The following is a 16,426-nucleotide window of genomic DNA, read 5'->3' as shown; positions in this document are numbered from 1 at the left end:
ATAAAAACACATGCTCCACTATAAAAACACATGCTCCACTATAAAAACACATGCTCCACTATAAAAACACACGCTCTGATATAAAAACACATGCTCTGATATAAAAACACATGCTCCACTATAAAAACACACGCTCTGATATAAAAACACATGCTCCACTATAAAAACACATGCTCCACTATAAAAACACACGCTCTGATATAAAAACACATGCTCCATTATAAAAACACATGCTCTGATATAAAAACACACGCTCTGATATAAAAACACACGCTCTGATATAAAAACACATGCTCCATTATAAAAACACATGCTCTGATATAAAAACACATGCTCCGCTATAAAAACACACGTTCTGATATAAAAACACATGCTCCACTATAAAAACACATGCTCCACTATAAAAACACATGCTCCACTATAAAAACACATGCTCTGATATAAAAACACATGCTCTGATATAAAAACACATGCTCTGTCACGTCCTGACCAGTATAGGGGTTATTTGTTATTGTAGTTTGGTCAGGATGTGGCAGAGGGTATTTGTTTTATGTGGTTCGGGGTGGTGGTTTGTTTAGAAGGGTGTTTGATTTATTGTTTTGGGTTATGTTCTATGTTTTTGTATTTCTTTGTTCTTTCTAGTTTAGTATTTTCTATATTAGGTAATTGGTGTTGGACTCTCAATTGAAGGCAGGTGTTTGTAGTTGCCTTTGATTGAGAGTCCCATATATAGGGATGTGTTTTGTTTGTTAATGGTGGGTAGTTGTCTTTAGCACTGCTGTAGTAAGTATAGCCTGTGAAACTGTCATCTGTCGTTCTTTTGTTTATTGTTTTTCCCGTGTTCACATTTATTTAATACATTTATATGATGAGCACGCCACCCGCTGCGCCTTGGTCCTCTCTACCCAACGACAGCCGTTACAGAACTACCCACCACAAAAGGACCAAGCAGCGGAGTAAGGAGCAATGGGAATTCGATATGGACTGGCGGAAGAAATGGACCTGGGAGGAGATTCTGGACGGGGCTGGACCTTGGCACCAGGCTGGGGAATACCGTCGCCCAAGGGAGGAAATAGAGGAAGCTAAGGCAGAGAGGCGTCGGTACGAGGCTATGTACGCGCTGAGGGAGAAGCACGAGAGGCAACCCCAATAATTTTTTTGGGGGGGCACACGGGTAGTTTGGCTGGGCCAAGGGTGAGTCCCAAGCCAAAACCCTGTGTTTTTTCCAAACGTCCATTGACTGGACAGGTCCCGTGCTTTGGGGTGATGGGTGCTGTGACGAGGCCGGGTATTTCCAGGCCGGTATGCGCAGTACCAGCGCCCTGCATGTGCCAGGGGAAAGTGGGCATCCAGCCAGTAGGGGTGATGCCAGTCCTGCGCTCGAGACCGCCAGTGCGCCTCTACGGTCCAGTGTTTCCCGCTGCACGCACTAGCCTTGACGTGCGTGTTTCCAGGCTGGCACGTCCAGTACCAGCACCACGCATCAAGCTTCCAGTGAGTCAGCCCAGTCCAACTCAGCCTGTTCCCGCTCCTCGCACTAGCCCTGAGGTGCGTGTCCCCAGGCTGGTACCTCCACTACCAGCCCCACGCATCAGGCTTCCAGTGCGTCAGACCAGGCCCGAGTATCCGGCAACAGTGCCTCGTCAGAGTATCCGGCAACAGTGCCTCGTCCAGAGTATCCGGCAACAGTGCCTCGTCCAGAGTATCCGGCAACAGTGCCTCGTCCAGAGTGTCCGGCAACAGTGCCTCGTCCAGAGTATCGGCAACAGTGCCTCGTCCAGAGTGTCCGGCAACAGTGCCTCGTCCAGAGTGTCCAGAACCAGGGGAGACGGCCCACTGTCCGGAACCAGGGGAGACGGCCCACTGTCCGGAACCAGGGGAGACGGCCCACTGTCCGGAACCGAGTGAGTCTGCCACCAGTCAGGAGCCGCCAGAGCCGCCCGCCACCAGTCCGGAGCCGCCAGAGCCGCCCGCCACCAGTCCGGAGCCGCCCGCCACCAGTCCGGAGCCGCCAGAGCCGCCCGCCAGCCGGGCGCAGCCAGGGGAGCCACCTAAGTGGGCTATGCCAAGGGTGGAGCGGGGTCCACGTCCCGCACCTGAGCCACCTCCAGTATAGGTGGGTTGGAGAGGGGGGTGTAGCACAGGTGCCGTTGTTGACGGCAGCCACCCTCCCTTCCCTCCCTTTAGTTAGGGGTTTATTTATTTTTGTATTTTTTTTAGGTGCATCCGGGGTCTGCACCTTTAGGGGGGGGGGGTACTGTCATGTCCTGACCAGTATAGGGGTTATTTGTTATTGTAGTTTGGTCAGGATGTGGCAGAGGGTATTTGTTTTATGTGGTTCGGGGTGGTGGTTTGTTTAGAAGGGTGTTTGATTTATTGTTTTGGGTTATGTTCTATGTTTTTGTATTTCTTTGTTCTTTCTAGTTTAGTATTTTCTATATTAGGTAATTGGTGTTGGACTCTCAATTGAAGGCAGGTGTTTGTAGTTGCCTTTGATTGAGAGTCCTATATATAGGGATGTGTTTTGTTTGTTAATTGTGGGTAGTTGTCTTTAGCACTGCTGTAGTAAGTATAGCCTGTTAACCTTTTGGGGTTAGGGGGCAGTATTTGCACGGCCGGATAAAAAACGTACCCGATTTAATCTGGTTACTACTCCTGCCCACTAACTAGAATATGCATATAATTGTTTGATTTGGATAGAAAACACTCTAAAGTTTCTAAAACTGTTTGAATGGTGTCTGTGAGTATAACAGAACTCATTTGGCAGGCCAAAACCTGAGAAGATTCCAAACAGGAAGCGCTCTCTCTGACCATTTCATGGCCTTCTTGATCATCTCTAACCAAAACAGGGGATCTCTGGCATGTCGTGACATTTTCTAACGCTCCCATAGGCTCTCAGAAGGCACCAGAAAGCTGAATGGTGGCTTTGCAGGCCCTGGCTGAAAAACATTAGCGCATTTTGTAAGTGGTCGATCTGAGAACAATGAGACTGGAGGCGCGTGCCCGAGCCGACACCATGTTTACTTTCTCTCTCTTTGAACGAAAACAACCACTCCCGGTCGGAATATTAACACTTTTTTACGAGAAAAATAGCATAAAAATTGATTTTAAACAGCGGTTGACATGCTTCGAAGTACGGTAATGGAATATTTTGAAATTTTTCACGAAACGCGCCGGGCGCGTCACCCTTCTTTACCCATCGGATAGTGTCTTGAACGCACGGACAAAACGCCGCTATTTGGATATAACTATGGATTATTTTGAACCAAACCAACATTTATTATTGAAGTAGAAGTCCTGGGAGTGCATTCTGACGAAGACAGCAAAGGTAATCAAACTTTTCTAATAGTAAATCGGAGTTTGGTGAGTACCACACTTGGTGGGTGTCAAATTAGCTAGCCGTGATGGCTGGGCTATCTACTCAGAATATTGCAAAATGTGCTTTCACCGAAAAGCTATTTTAAAATCGGACATAGCGAGTGCATAAAGGAGTTCTGTATCTATAATTCTTAAAATAATTGTTATGTTTTTTGTGAACGTTTATCGTGAGTAATTTAGTAAATTCACCGGAAGTGTTCGGTGGGAATGCTAGTCACATGCTAATGTAAAAAGCTGGTTTTTGATATAAATATGAACTTGATTGAACAAAACATGCATGTATTGTATAACATAATGTCCTAGGATTGTCATCTGATGAAAATCATCAAAGGTCAGTGCTGCATTTAGCTGTGGTTCGGGTTTATGTGACATTATATGCTAGCTTGAAAAATGGGTGTCTGATTATTTCTGGCTGGGTACTCTGCTGACATAATCTAATGTTTTGCTTTTGTTGTAAAGCCTTTTTGAAATCGGACAGTGTGGTTAGATTAACGAGAGTCTTGTCTTTAAAATGGTGTAAAATAGTAATATGTTTGAGAAATGAAGTAATAGCATTTCTAAGGTATTTGAATATCGCGCCACGGGATTACACATAGAGGTTAAACTGTCTTCTGTCGTTCTTTTGTTTATTGTTTTTCCCGTGTTCACATTTATTTAATAAATTAATATGATGAGCACGCAACCCGCTGCACCTTGGTCCTCTCTACCCAACGACAGCCGTTACATGCTCCACTATAAAAACACACGTTCTGATATAAAAACACATGCTCTGATATAAAAACACATGGTCCACTATAAAAACACATGCTCTGATATAAAAACACATGCTCTGATATAAAAACACATGCTCTGATATAAAAACACACGCTCTGATATAAAAACACATGCTCCACTATAAAAACACACGCTCTGATATAAAAACACATGCTCTGATATAAAAACACATGCTCTGATATAAAAACACATGCTCCACTATAAAAACACATGCTCTGATATAAAAACACACGCTCTGATATAAAAACACATGCTCCACTATAAAAACACACGCTCTGATATAAAAACACATGCTCCACTATAAAAACACATGCTCTGATATAAAAACACATGCTCTGATATAAAAACACATGCTCTGATATAAAAACACACGCTCTGATATAAAAACACATGCTCCACTATAAAAACACACGCTCTGATATAAAAACACATGCTCCACTATAAAAACACACGCTCTGATATAAAAACACATGCTCCACTATAAAAACACATGCTCCACTATAAAAACACATGCTCCACTATAAAAACACATGCTCTGATATAAAAACACATGCTCCACTATAAAAACACATGCTCTGATATAAAAACACACGCTCTGATATAAAAACACATGCTCTACTATAAAAACACATGCTCCACTATAAAAACACATGCTGCACTATAAAAACACACGCTCTGATATAAAAACACATGCTCCACTATAAAAACACATGCTCTGATATAAAAACACACGCTCTGATATAAAAACACATGCTCTGATATAAAAACACACGCTCTGATATAAAAACACATGCTCCACTATAAAAACACATGCTCTGATATAAAAACACACGCTCTGATATAAAAACACATGCTCTGATATAAAAACACATGCTCCACTATAAAAACACATGCTCCACTATAAAAACCGAAGTAGCCTACAAAACGGACCCGCAGGAAGGCGCGCGGCCTCCATTCACTATTCGAGTGCAGACAGATGCCCCTGTTCCTGTTCCTGCCCATTTGATAATGGGCCAGTCTAAATCAAAAGACAAGATTCAATTGAGAATATCTGATGTGTGAAAATATGATCACTTGATGAGAGAACATCTGTGCAGCCTGGGGCAAGGAACAGAGCCAAGCTTTTTTCGCAACTTTCTCAAATCATCAATAGCCTATAGTCACATCATGCAGCCCATATATGTTTTGATTTGTAAGACATTTTAAGGTTCATATTATTCACAACTAAAGTTGCCAAATAACTCTAAATCTAGCATATTGGACCTGTTTCAAATGATAACTTTTACGCTCAACATAGCCACGTCACATGCACACTCGCTCCATAATGGGAAGAATATCATTTCTATTTTATTCAACTAAGTTTAATTATATTCTTCTTACTATAAAATCATATAAAATAATGGCACAGGACTTACAAGAATATCGTGTCAGTTAAATGAACAGGCCTACAGCCTATGGCATAGAGCAGTGGTTCCCAAACTTGTTATAGTCCCGTACCCCTTCAAACATTCAACCTCCAGCTGTACCCCCTCTACCACCAGGGTCAGCGTACCCCTTCAAACATTCAAACTCCAGCTGTACCCCCTCTACCACCAGGGTCAGCGTACCCCTTCAAACATTCAACCTCCAGCTGTACCCCCTCTACCACCAGGGTCAGCGTACCCCTTCAAACATTCAGCCTCCAGCTGTACCCCCTCTACCACCAGGGTCAGCGCACTCCCAAATGTTGTCTTTTGTCATCATTGTAAGCCTGCCACACACACTATACGATACATTTATTAAACATAAGAATGAGGGTGTGTTTGTCACAACCTGGCTCGTGGGAAGTAACAAAGAGGACCAGGGCACAAATACAGGACCAGGGCACAAATAATAAAATAATAATAATCAATAATTTTGCTATTTACTTAGCCACCTTACATATAAAACCTTATTTGTTCATAGAAAATGTGAATAACTCACCACAGGTTAATGAGAAGGGTGTGCTTGAAAGGATGCACATAACTCTGCGGTGTTGGGTTGTATTGGAGAGAGTCTCAGTCTTAAATCATTTTCCACACACAGTCTGTGCCTGTGTTTAGTTTTCATGCTAATGAGAGCCGAGAATCCACTCTCATGTAGGTACTGCTTGCACGAGCGTTACCACTCCACTATGTCTCCCTGTCCAAGCTTTTGCGCCATCAGTTCAGAGACCAACACATCTTGACCACCAAAGTCCATTTGATGTCACAAAGCTGTCCAGTACTTAAAAAATATCCTCTCATGTTGTCCTGGTTTCCAGTGGTTTGCAGAAGAGGATGTTTTCCTTAGTTGACCCCCCATTAACGTAACGGACATATACCAGGAGCTGTGCCAGGCCCGCCACGTCTGTTGACTCATCCAGCTGTAACGCATAGAATTCACTGGCTTGATTGCGAAGCAGTAATTGTTTCAAAACATCTCCTGCCATGTCACCGATGCTTCGTGAAACAGTGTTGTTTGATGAAGAAATTGTCTGTATTGTTTTTTTTGGGCCTTTTCCGCAAGCATTGTCCCAGCCATATCCGTGGCAGCAGGAAGAATTAAGTCCTCCACAATAGTTTGGGGCTTGCCTGTCCTAGCTCACCATATAAGACGATTCTAGCCCCTTCTTATTAATGGTATCTGTTGCTTTTATACATGTCTTACTACTCAAAAGTAATCTTAATTCTCACTCCAAAAATTCCTGTGGCTTATTTTTCAAATTGCCATCTTTTGTTTCTAAATGTCTGTGCAAGGTTTCATCGAGTTGTGAGATTGTACTTTTGCACATATAACACTGTGGCTGAGGAAAGGCACTACTCCCAATATAAGTGAACCCCAAATCAATGTAGTTCTCATCATATTTGCGTCTCTTCGATGGTCCAACATCCCTGTCTGTTGTTCGGTGCTTTGCTGGGTAAGGGGGCAGTAGCTCTTCGGCTGCATCAGATTCACAACTGTCAGTGTCCATACTAGCTGGGCTAATAACAAATGTACAATTACTGATGCTAGCATTGGATGTGCTCGTGGAAGCATAATAACTTGTGTCGTTGACAGGTGCAGGTGTAGTACTGCTGGTAGTAGCAGAACTACCAGTAGAGCTGATATGTGTCTCCATGGGCCTTACTTTTTTTTGACCATTTATCAATTTTCGAGCAAACAGAATGAGCAGCAGCTACGTTTGGCTGCATACGGACCGTTAGTGGAATTCCCGCGAGAGAGTAACGGTTAACATGATTGGATGTTAATTATTTGACTAGGCTACCTCTATTTGACATTGTGTTATTTCGCTGAACACTGAATGGTTTAATTTTATTTTTGGCAGTGAAACGAGGCAAGTCAGGCGAGAAAAAAACCTCACCCAAATGTATAGCCCAGTTGGAAAATATAAATGTTGGACTGTTGGAAAATGTGAATAAAAATAAATACAATTTGAATTTTCTTTTTTAAATGTGAATCACATTTTTATTTGGTGTACCCCCGACGGCCTTGCACATACCCCAGTTTGGGAATACCTGGCATAGAGCATGGCCAGATAACTAACATACAGTAGGCCAACTCATATTGTCACGACTTCCACCGAAGGTTGCTCCTCTCCCTGTTCGGGCGGTGCTCGGTGGTCGTCGTCGCCGGCCTACTAGCTGCCACCGATCCCATTTTCCTTTTTCATTTAGCACTGTCTGGTTTGTCACACCTGTGTCTTGTTGTATCTGATTCGGTGGGTTTATATTTCCCCGCTGCAGGTTAGGCTGTGTGCGGGATTGTTACTAATTAGTACGGTAGGGGTGCGTGCCTGCACCACGGGATTTTTTTTTAGTTTTTGTGCGGTATGTGTTTTACCGCGGACATTTGTGTTCGCTAGTATATTCGGAGTCGAGGTTTCTCCTCTGTGTGAATTGAGTTCCTATCCCTGTGGGTGGATGCTACATTTCGTGCGGTTACCCTTTGTGTTTGTGCTGTGCCTTTGCAAGAGGCTTGTTACACATATTCTGTTCTTCTGAAATACATTGCAAGCAGGCAAGTAAGTACGTTGTGCAAATGGATGATATGACGACGCGCTTATTCATAAAAATAAAATAATTATAAAGGAAAACATAACTAACCGCCATTTGCCGTTAGTGAGAAAAGCAAAAATCGATGTATTTTGTTATTGGAATCTAAATTAATTAGACAATCTATTTTCTATTTAACTTTCATTACCATTGCAGAATAAGCTTCTCACCTTTTCATTCTGTGATGCATCCCTGAAGTAGTCATACAATAAATGACCATCTCTCATTTAATTGGGACTAGTACCCTAGCAAATAGATAGGCTATGCATTTACATTTTTGCTGTACACACAAAAAAAGAGGGTTCCCCAAGGATTGTTTGGGAAGGGTGATGGTTAAATACGGAACCATAATGACTCAAAGAACCCTTTGAGCCCTTCGTTGGAGTTCACAAAAGGGTTATTTACTCTTTTAGTGATAATTAAACTGTAGGAGTGGCCGCTCATTAGAATGTTTTGGGGTGTGGTTTGCTCACAGCTCATTTTATGCAACCGTGAGTGTCATTCCAGTTTATCTAATCTGTTGTGTTATGCCATTACAGTACATGTTATACTGTATATTACTATGGCTAGTGACGGTGTCTTGTGAAAGATGTATGACCTTGTGTCAATTGAAAAGTGGTTCTCAATTCTCTCTTCAGGGACCCTCAGCTGTTCCGGAGCTAGCACACCTGATTCAACTAGTTAATGTCACGCCTTGATCTGTTTCACCTTGTCTCCACCCCCTCCAGGTGTTGCCCATCTTCCCCACTTATACTCTGGGTATTTATACCTGTTTTTACTTTCTGTCTGTGCCAGTTCGTCTTGTTTGTTCAAGCCTACCAGCATTTTGTCTCAGCTACTGTTTTTTCCCCAGTCTCGCTTTTTCACATCCTCCTGGTTTTTGACCCTTGCCTGTCCTAACCCTGTACCCACCCACCTGACCACTCTGCCTGTCCCTGAGTTTGCCTGTCGTCCTGTACCTTGGCCTTTACTCTGGACTATCAACTCCTGCCTCCCTTGACCTGTCATTTGCCCGCCCCTGTGCTACAATAAACATTGTTACTTCACTCAGTCCGCATTTGGGTCTTACCTTGATTCCTGATAGTTAATAAACACAATAATAAAACCTATGGAATTTTAACAATATAATATGGCTAACCAATATAAAAAACATGTATGGTTCTTCAAAAGAATCTACAAAGAACCTTTGAGAATGAGAGGTTATTTACAGAACCATTCTCCTGTAACGCCCTGGCCATAGAAAGGGTTTTTTTGTTTGTTATTTTGGTTAGGCCAGGGTGTTACATTGGGTGGGCGTTCTATGTTCTTTTTTCTAGGTTGGTTTGTTTCGTTGATTTTGGCCGTGTGGCTTCCAATCAGGCACAGCTGTAGTTTGTTGTTGCTGATTGGGAGTCACACATAAGTAGCCTGTTTTTCCTTTGCTTTTTTGTGGGTGATTGTTTCTGTTTAGTGCTTCCGTTTCGTTGTTAGTACCTGACAGAACTGTCGGCTGTCATTTTGTTTATTTTGTCAAGTGTTCTCTTTTTGTATTAAAATTCATTCAAGATGAACACATCCTCTGCTGCACCTTGGTCTTTCTCTGACGATGGCCGTTACATCTCCATAAAGGTTCTACAAAGAGCCATAAAGGGTTCTATATAGGGTTATAAACAATAGCGGAACCCATTTTTGGTGCTATAACTTTTTTTTAATGCCTCTTTATAGAACCTTAAAGGGTTTTATAGCATCATATAGGTTACATTTAGAAACTTATGAGAATGGTTCTTTATAGAACCTCGAAAAAAAGGTTAAAATAGATCCAAAAAGGGATCTGCTAGCCAAATAACCCTCAATTGGCACTATTTAGAACCCTTTGTTTTTAGTGTGTAGGCTAACCTATGAATCCCATAGGCAGCGTGGTTTATAACATAGCATACAGTCTCATTTAATAACAGGTGCACAGACAGTTGAGCTTTTACATTGAATTATGCATGCAACTACTGTAGATAGCCTACTGTAATTTCATATTTTCAGTAGCCTTGACAATTGAATTCGCGGGCAGTCTAGCATATTTAGGTTGGGTGAAAAGTCAATACAAGACAATGTTGAATTCAAATGTTCTGCTGACACTGTCACAGTCCGTTACCAAATAGCTTACAGTAAAATATAAAAAACACCTCCAAAACCATTTGATCAAATTTGCCGTTGCTATTTCTTTGAGAAACTGCTGTGGCCTAATTCCAAAAGTTACAAATTATACAGCAAATAAAGGGCGTCATTTACACCATAAGCGTTTTGCAGCCGGAGTTATAATGCTTGTTCACACGCGCACAGTTTTACGATGGGTCTGATTTATAACAGGTTAACATTTTTCAATGTTTTTATACTTACGCATTCTTTTCAGAAATGGCGCACGCAGATATTTAGTGTGACATTTTCGCTTATAAATGCGGCCCCAGCACAGCGGCAGAGAGCGAGAAAGTGGGCCAGAGGAGAGGAGAAGAGCAGCTCCACATGCCCTCAGTGGCTGCTGCCTCATTAAACCTCCATAGAGACTCTGTCAAAGTCACAGCCAAAGGCATCCCTAATGCTAACTACCTAGCATAGAATACTCTGCTTCCCTCATGCTAACTATCTAGCATGGCATACTCTGCTTCCCTCATGCTAACTACCTAGCATAGCATACTCTGCTTCCCTCATGCTAACTACCTAGCATAGCATAATCTGCATCCCTCATGCTAACTACCTAGCATACTGTAGCATCACAGTAGGTACCTAGCTAGCATAGCGTAGCCTCCTCTGTTTAACTGTAGGTAGGTATTAGGTAGCCTACTATGGAAATCCCTAGAGTTTATGTCAAAGTCACAGTCAAAGTCATCCCTCATGCTAACTACCTAGCATAACCTTGCATAGCATATATCCTCTGCTTTAGCTCCCACTGTGTGTGAAGCACTATAGGTTCTCATCCAACAATACTGGAATTTACGTTACATTATGTTTTTGTGTATCTATTTTTTTATATGGCAGCAGTCAAACAAACCATTGACCTTTAAGTCATGACTACACACTTAATAACCGTGTGTATATGTATGTGTGCGTGCGTGCGTGTGTGTGTCTGTGTGTGTCTGTGTGTGTCTGTGTGTGAGGGTGGCAGAGCCACGTGGCTTACTGACAGACAGACTGCTCCTTCCTGTTTAAAAGTCAAGCTGTCCACTGTCACACTAACTTATCCTCTAGATCAATATTTCTCTACCTTTTTTATACCAGGGACCTCTTGCACTTAAGCATTTGAGAAAGGCCTAAATCAGCTAACTGCTACTGTATGTTGGTGTAAGGCTGGAGTATTGAGAGGCTGGAGAATCTGCTTAAACAGTGGCCATAAAACTTTTGCAGTGTGGTGCAAACTAAAATGATGGGAGAAAAAAAAATCCTAGTTATGAGATTATGACAAATGAGCTGTTATTGTACCTTCAGACACTGGTTGTATTTCGTACAGTGCCAACTGTGGATTACATTGGGCCAACAGACAGGTCTAGGTAATATTGTATTCATTTGCCATTGCTGTGGTCTTGCGTTACCATACTCCAAAATAGAAGCCTGGACCCGATGTTAACATTGCTGCAACACTAGGGTATTGTACTGTGAACATGTGCTGTGGAAGGTACTGTGTAACACATAAGAGATGCTTACAAACTGGAAGGAACAATACATACCAACATATGTGGACGGTATAAATACCCCAGCAATAGTCATTACCAGCTGCACACTACAAAGAGCACATTGTTGTTTACCAACAAGATGACATGGCACCCTACTCTCCAAATCGCCCCTAGGGTACTGGTCAGTGCACTATATATGGAATAGGGTATCACTTGGGACTCAGCCATGCAAAAACCAACCCCTCATACCCCAAAATAAAGACATTGATTACAGAAGCATGTTTAAATATGGAAGAGGAGTCGTGGGTTGAGGGACAGTGGCTTGCGAAAGTACTCACCCCCCTTGGCATTTTTCCTATTTTGTAGCCTTACAACCTGGAATTAAAATGGATTCTTTGGGGGTTTGTATCATTTGATTTACACAACATGCCTACCACTTTGAAGATGCAAAATATGTTTTATTGTGAAACAAACAAGAAATAAGACACAAAAAAAACAGAAAACTTGAGCGTGTATAAATATTCACCCCCCCAAATTCTATATTTTGTAAAGCCACCTTTTGCAGCAATTACAGCTGCAAGTCTCTTGGGGTATGTCTCTATAAACTAGGCACATCTAGCCACTGGCATTTTTGCCCATTCTTCAAGGCAAAACTGCTCCAGCTCCTTCAAGTTGGATGGGTTCCGCTGGTGTACATCAATCTTTAAGTCATACCACATATTCTCAATTGGATTGAGGTCTGGGCTTTGACGAGGCCATTCCAAGACATTTAAATGTTTCCCCTTAAATCATTCAAGTGTTGCTTTAGCAGTATGCTTAGGGTCATTGACCTGCTGGAAGGTGAAACTCCATCCCAGACTCAAATCTCTGGAAGACAAACAAGTTTCCCTCAAGACTTTCCCTGTATTTAGCGCCATCCATCATTCCTTCAATTCTGACCAGTTTCCCAGTCCCTGCCGATGAAAAACATCCCCACAGCATGATGCTGCCACCACCACGCTTCACTGTGGGGATGCGAGGTGTTGGGTTTGTGCCAGACATAGCGTTTCCCTTGATGGCCAAAAAGCTACATTTTAGACTCATCTGACCAGAGTACCTTCTTCCATATGTTTGGGGAGTCTCCCATATGCCTTTTGGCGAACACCAAACGTGTTTGCTTATTTTTTTTTTTAAGCAAGGGCTTTTTTTCTGGCCACTCTTCCGTAAAGCCCAGCTCTGTGGAGTGTACGGCTTAAAGTGGTCAGATAATCCAGTCTCTGCTGTGGAACTTTGCAGCTCCTTCAGGGTTATCTTCGGTCTCTTTGTTGCCTCTCTGATTAATGCCCTCCTTGCCTGGTCCGTGAGTTTTGGTGGGCGGCCCTCTCTTGGCAGGTTTTTTGTGGTGCCATATTCTTTCCATTTTTTAATAATGGATTAATTGGTGCTCCGTGAGATGTTCAAAGTTACGGATATTTTTTAGAACCCAACCCTGATCTGTACTTCTCCACAACTTTGTTCCTGACCTGTTTGTAGAGCTCCTTGGTCTTCACGGTGCTGCTTGCTTGGTGGTGCACCTTGCTTAGTGGTGTTGCAGACTCTGGGGCCTTTCAGAACAGGTGTATATATACTGAGATCATGTGACAGGTCATGTGACACTTAGATTGCACACAGGTGGACTTTATTTAACTAATTCTGTAACTTCTGAAGGTAATTGGTTGCACCAGATCTTATTTAGGTGCTTCATTACAAAGGGGGTGAATACATATGCACGCACCACTTTTCCATTTTTTATTCTTATGCATTTTCAGATTTTTTATTTTTTTTTCACTTAATTTCACCAAATTGGACTATTTTGTGTATGTCCATTACATGAAATCCAAATAAAAATCAATTCAAATTACAGGTTGTAATGCAACAAAATAGGTAAAATTGGCAAGGGGGATGAATACTTTTGCAAGGCACTGTATTTATGTGAAACAAGAACAGGATGAAAATAGGTCCTCCACAGCAGCCAATGGTTGTGTTTGAGTATTGTCATAATGAGCATTGTCATAATGAGTATTGTCATAATGAGTAAATTTTTTTATCTACTGCCATGCTGAGGTAAAGAAAATATGAGCGTCCATCATCATCATCATCATCATCATCATCATCCTCCTCAGAGCGGATATGTAACACTCACTGTCATGGAAAATAATTTCTTATTTTTAGGATATATCCGCTTTCATGGAAATAGGTACAAAAAAACTATAGACTAAATGGCCTATACTTGTAAACTTTGTTTGATAGTTATGTATGTAAACCTTGAGAGGAGGTCTATTATCAAGTATATTTCTGAGACAGTATAAGCATTTATTTTCTATGGCCTTTGTCACGACTTCCGCCGAAGTTGTTCCCTCTCCTTGTTCGGGCGGTGTTCGGCGGTCGACGTCACCAACCTTCTAGCCATCGCTGATCCATTTTTCATTTTCCATTGGTTTTGTCTTGTCTTCCATCACACCTGGTTCCAATCCCATCAATTACATGTTGTGTATATAACCCTCTGTTTCCCCTCATGTCCTTGTCGGTGATTGTTTATTGTAAGTGTATGTGTACGTCTGTACTGGTGTATGTCGGGTTTCCGGTGGGTTTTTGTAAATAAACTGCTACGTTGGAAACACAGTTATTTCTCTCCTGCGTCTGACTTCTCTGCCGCCAGTTAAACACCCTTACAGCCTTGATAGAGAGAACAAGGTTGAATCGTGTTTGTCCACGCAGACAACAGTACTGTAATAGCAACCAACAATTATCACATCACATATGAAATACACTACAGCTGTTGGTCTGCAGTTAGAGGATATTATCTAATATACTTGGAGTAGGCTAGCTAGTAGCTGAAACACATATGCACCATACTGTGGTAATGGCCTTAGCAACCACTCCTGTAACTAGGGAGGAAATAGCAGTGTCCCATTTTAACTGCTGCACTCCAGTAACGGTGCCAGTAATAATGTATTAATACGCCAGTAACGGTGCCAGTAATAATGTATTCATATGCCAGTAAGCAGTATCGGTGCCAGTAATAATGTATTAATACGCCAGTAAGCAGTAACGGTGCCAGTAATAATGTATGCATAGACCAATAAGGTGCCAGTAATAATGTATTCATAAGCCAATAAGCAGTAACGGTGCCAGTAATAATGTATGCATACACCAATAAGGTGCCAGTAATAATGTATTCATAAGCCAATAAGCAGTAACGGTGCCAGTAATAATGTATTCATACACCAGTAAGGTTCCATTAATAATGTATTCATACGCCAGTGAGCAGTAACGGTACCAGTAATAATGTATGCATATGCCAGTAATGTGCCAGTAATAATCTATTAATACACCAGTAATGTGCCAGTAATAATGCATTTCATACGCCAGTAAGCAGTAATGGTGCCAGTAATAATGTATTCATATGCCAGTAATGTGCCAGTAATAATCTATTAATACACATGCCAGTAATAATGCATTTCATACACCAGTAAGCAGTAATGGTGCCAGTGATAATGTATCCATACGCCAGTAAGCAGTAATGGTGCCAGTAATAATGTATTCATATGCCAGTAAGCAGTAACGTTGCCAGTAATAATGTATTCATAAGCCAGTAAGCAGTAACGGTGCCAGTAATAATGTATTCATACGCCAGTTAGGCTGCTCACCCAACTGAGAGGAGGCATGTGAGGCAATCACAACAACTCATTATACGGGCTGAACACGGACTGAACAAGGGCTGAACACGGACTGAACAAGGGCTGAACACGGACTGAACAAGGGCTGAACACGGACTGAACACGGGCTGAACACGGGCTGAACATGGGCTGAACACGGGCTGAACACGGACTGAACACGGGCTGAACACGGACTGAACAAGGGCTGAACACGGACTGAACAAGGGCTGAACACGGACTGAACAAGGGGTGAACCCGGACTGAACACGGGCTGAACACGGACTGAACAAGGGGTGAACACGGACTGAACAAGGGCTGAACATGGACTGAACAAGGGCTGAACACGGACTGAACAAGGGCTGAACACGGACTGAACAAGGGGTGAACACGGACTGAACAAGGGGTGAACCCGGACTGAACACGGACTGAACATGGACTGAACACAGGCTGAACACGGACTGAACAAGGGCTGAACCCGGACTGAACAAGGGCTGAACCCGGACTGAACAAGGGCTGAACATGGACTGAACACGGACTGAACACGGGCTGAACCCGGACTGAACAAGGGCTGAACATGGACTGAACACGGACTGAACACGGGCTGAACACGGACTGAACAAGGGCTGAACATGGACTGAACAAGGGCTGAACAAGGGGTGAACATGGACTGAACACGAGCTGAACAAGGGCTGAACCCGGACTGAACAAGGGCTGAACCCGGACTGAACAAGGGCTGAACATGGACTGAACACGGACTGAACACGGGCTGAACACGGACTGAACACGGGCTGAACACGGACTGAACACGGGCTGAACACGGACTGAACAAGGGCTGAACACGGACTGAACAAGGGCTGAACACGGACTGAACAAGGGGTGAACCCGGACTGAACACGGGCTGAACACG

General features: G+C 42.7%; 1 protein-coding gene and 1 long non-coding RNA gene across 13 annotated transcripts in view; one reads left to right on the top strand and one right to left on the bottom strand.

The window, feature by feature from the left end:
• Window positions 1-16,426, bottom strand: part of LOC115197597 (SH3 and multiple ankyrin repeat domains protein 2) — a 174,058-nt gene that overhangs the window by 81,638 nt on the left and 75,994 nt on the right. The window lies entirely within an intron of this gene.
• LOC115197600 (uncharacterized) lies at window positions 757-4,033 on the top strand. Its single transcript, XR_003879035.1, has 2 exons — window positions 757-796; window positions 3,977-4,033. It is a non-coding gene; the product is annotated as an uncharacterized LOC115197600 (long non-coding RNA).

This window comes from Salmo trutta, chromosome 7 (assembly GCF_901001165.1).
Source record: "Salmo trutta chromosome 7, fSalTru1.1, whole genome shotgun sequence".
Lineage (NCBI taxonomy): Eukaryota > Metazoa > Chordata > Actinopteri > Salmoniformes > Salmonidae > Salmo > Salmo trutta.
Note: the sequence above shows the minus strand (reverse complement) of the source record. Positions and strands in the feature narration are given on the sequence as shown.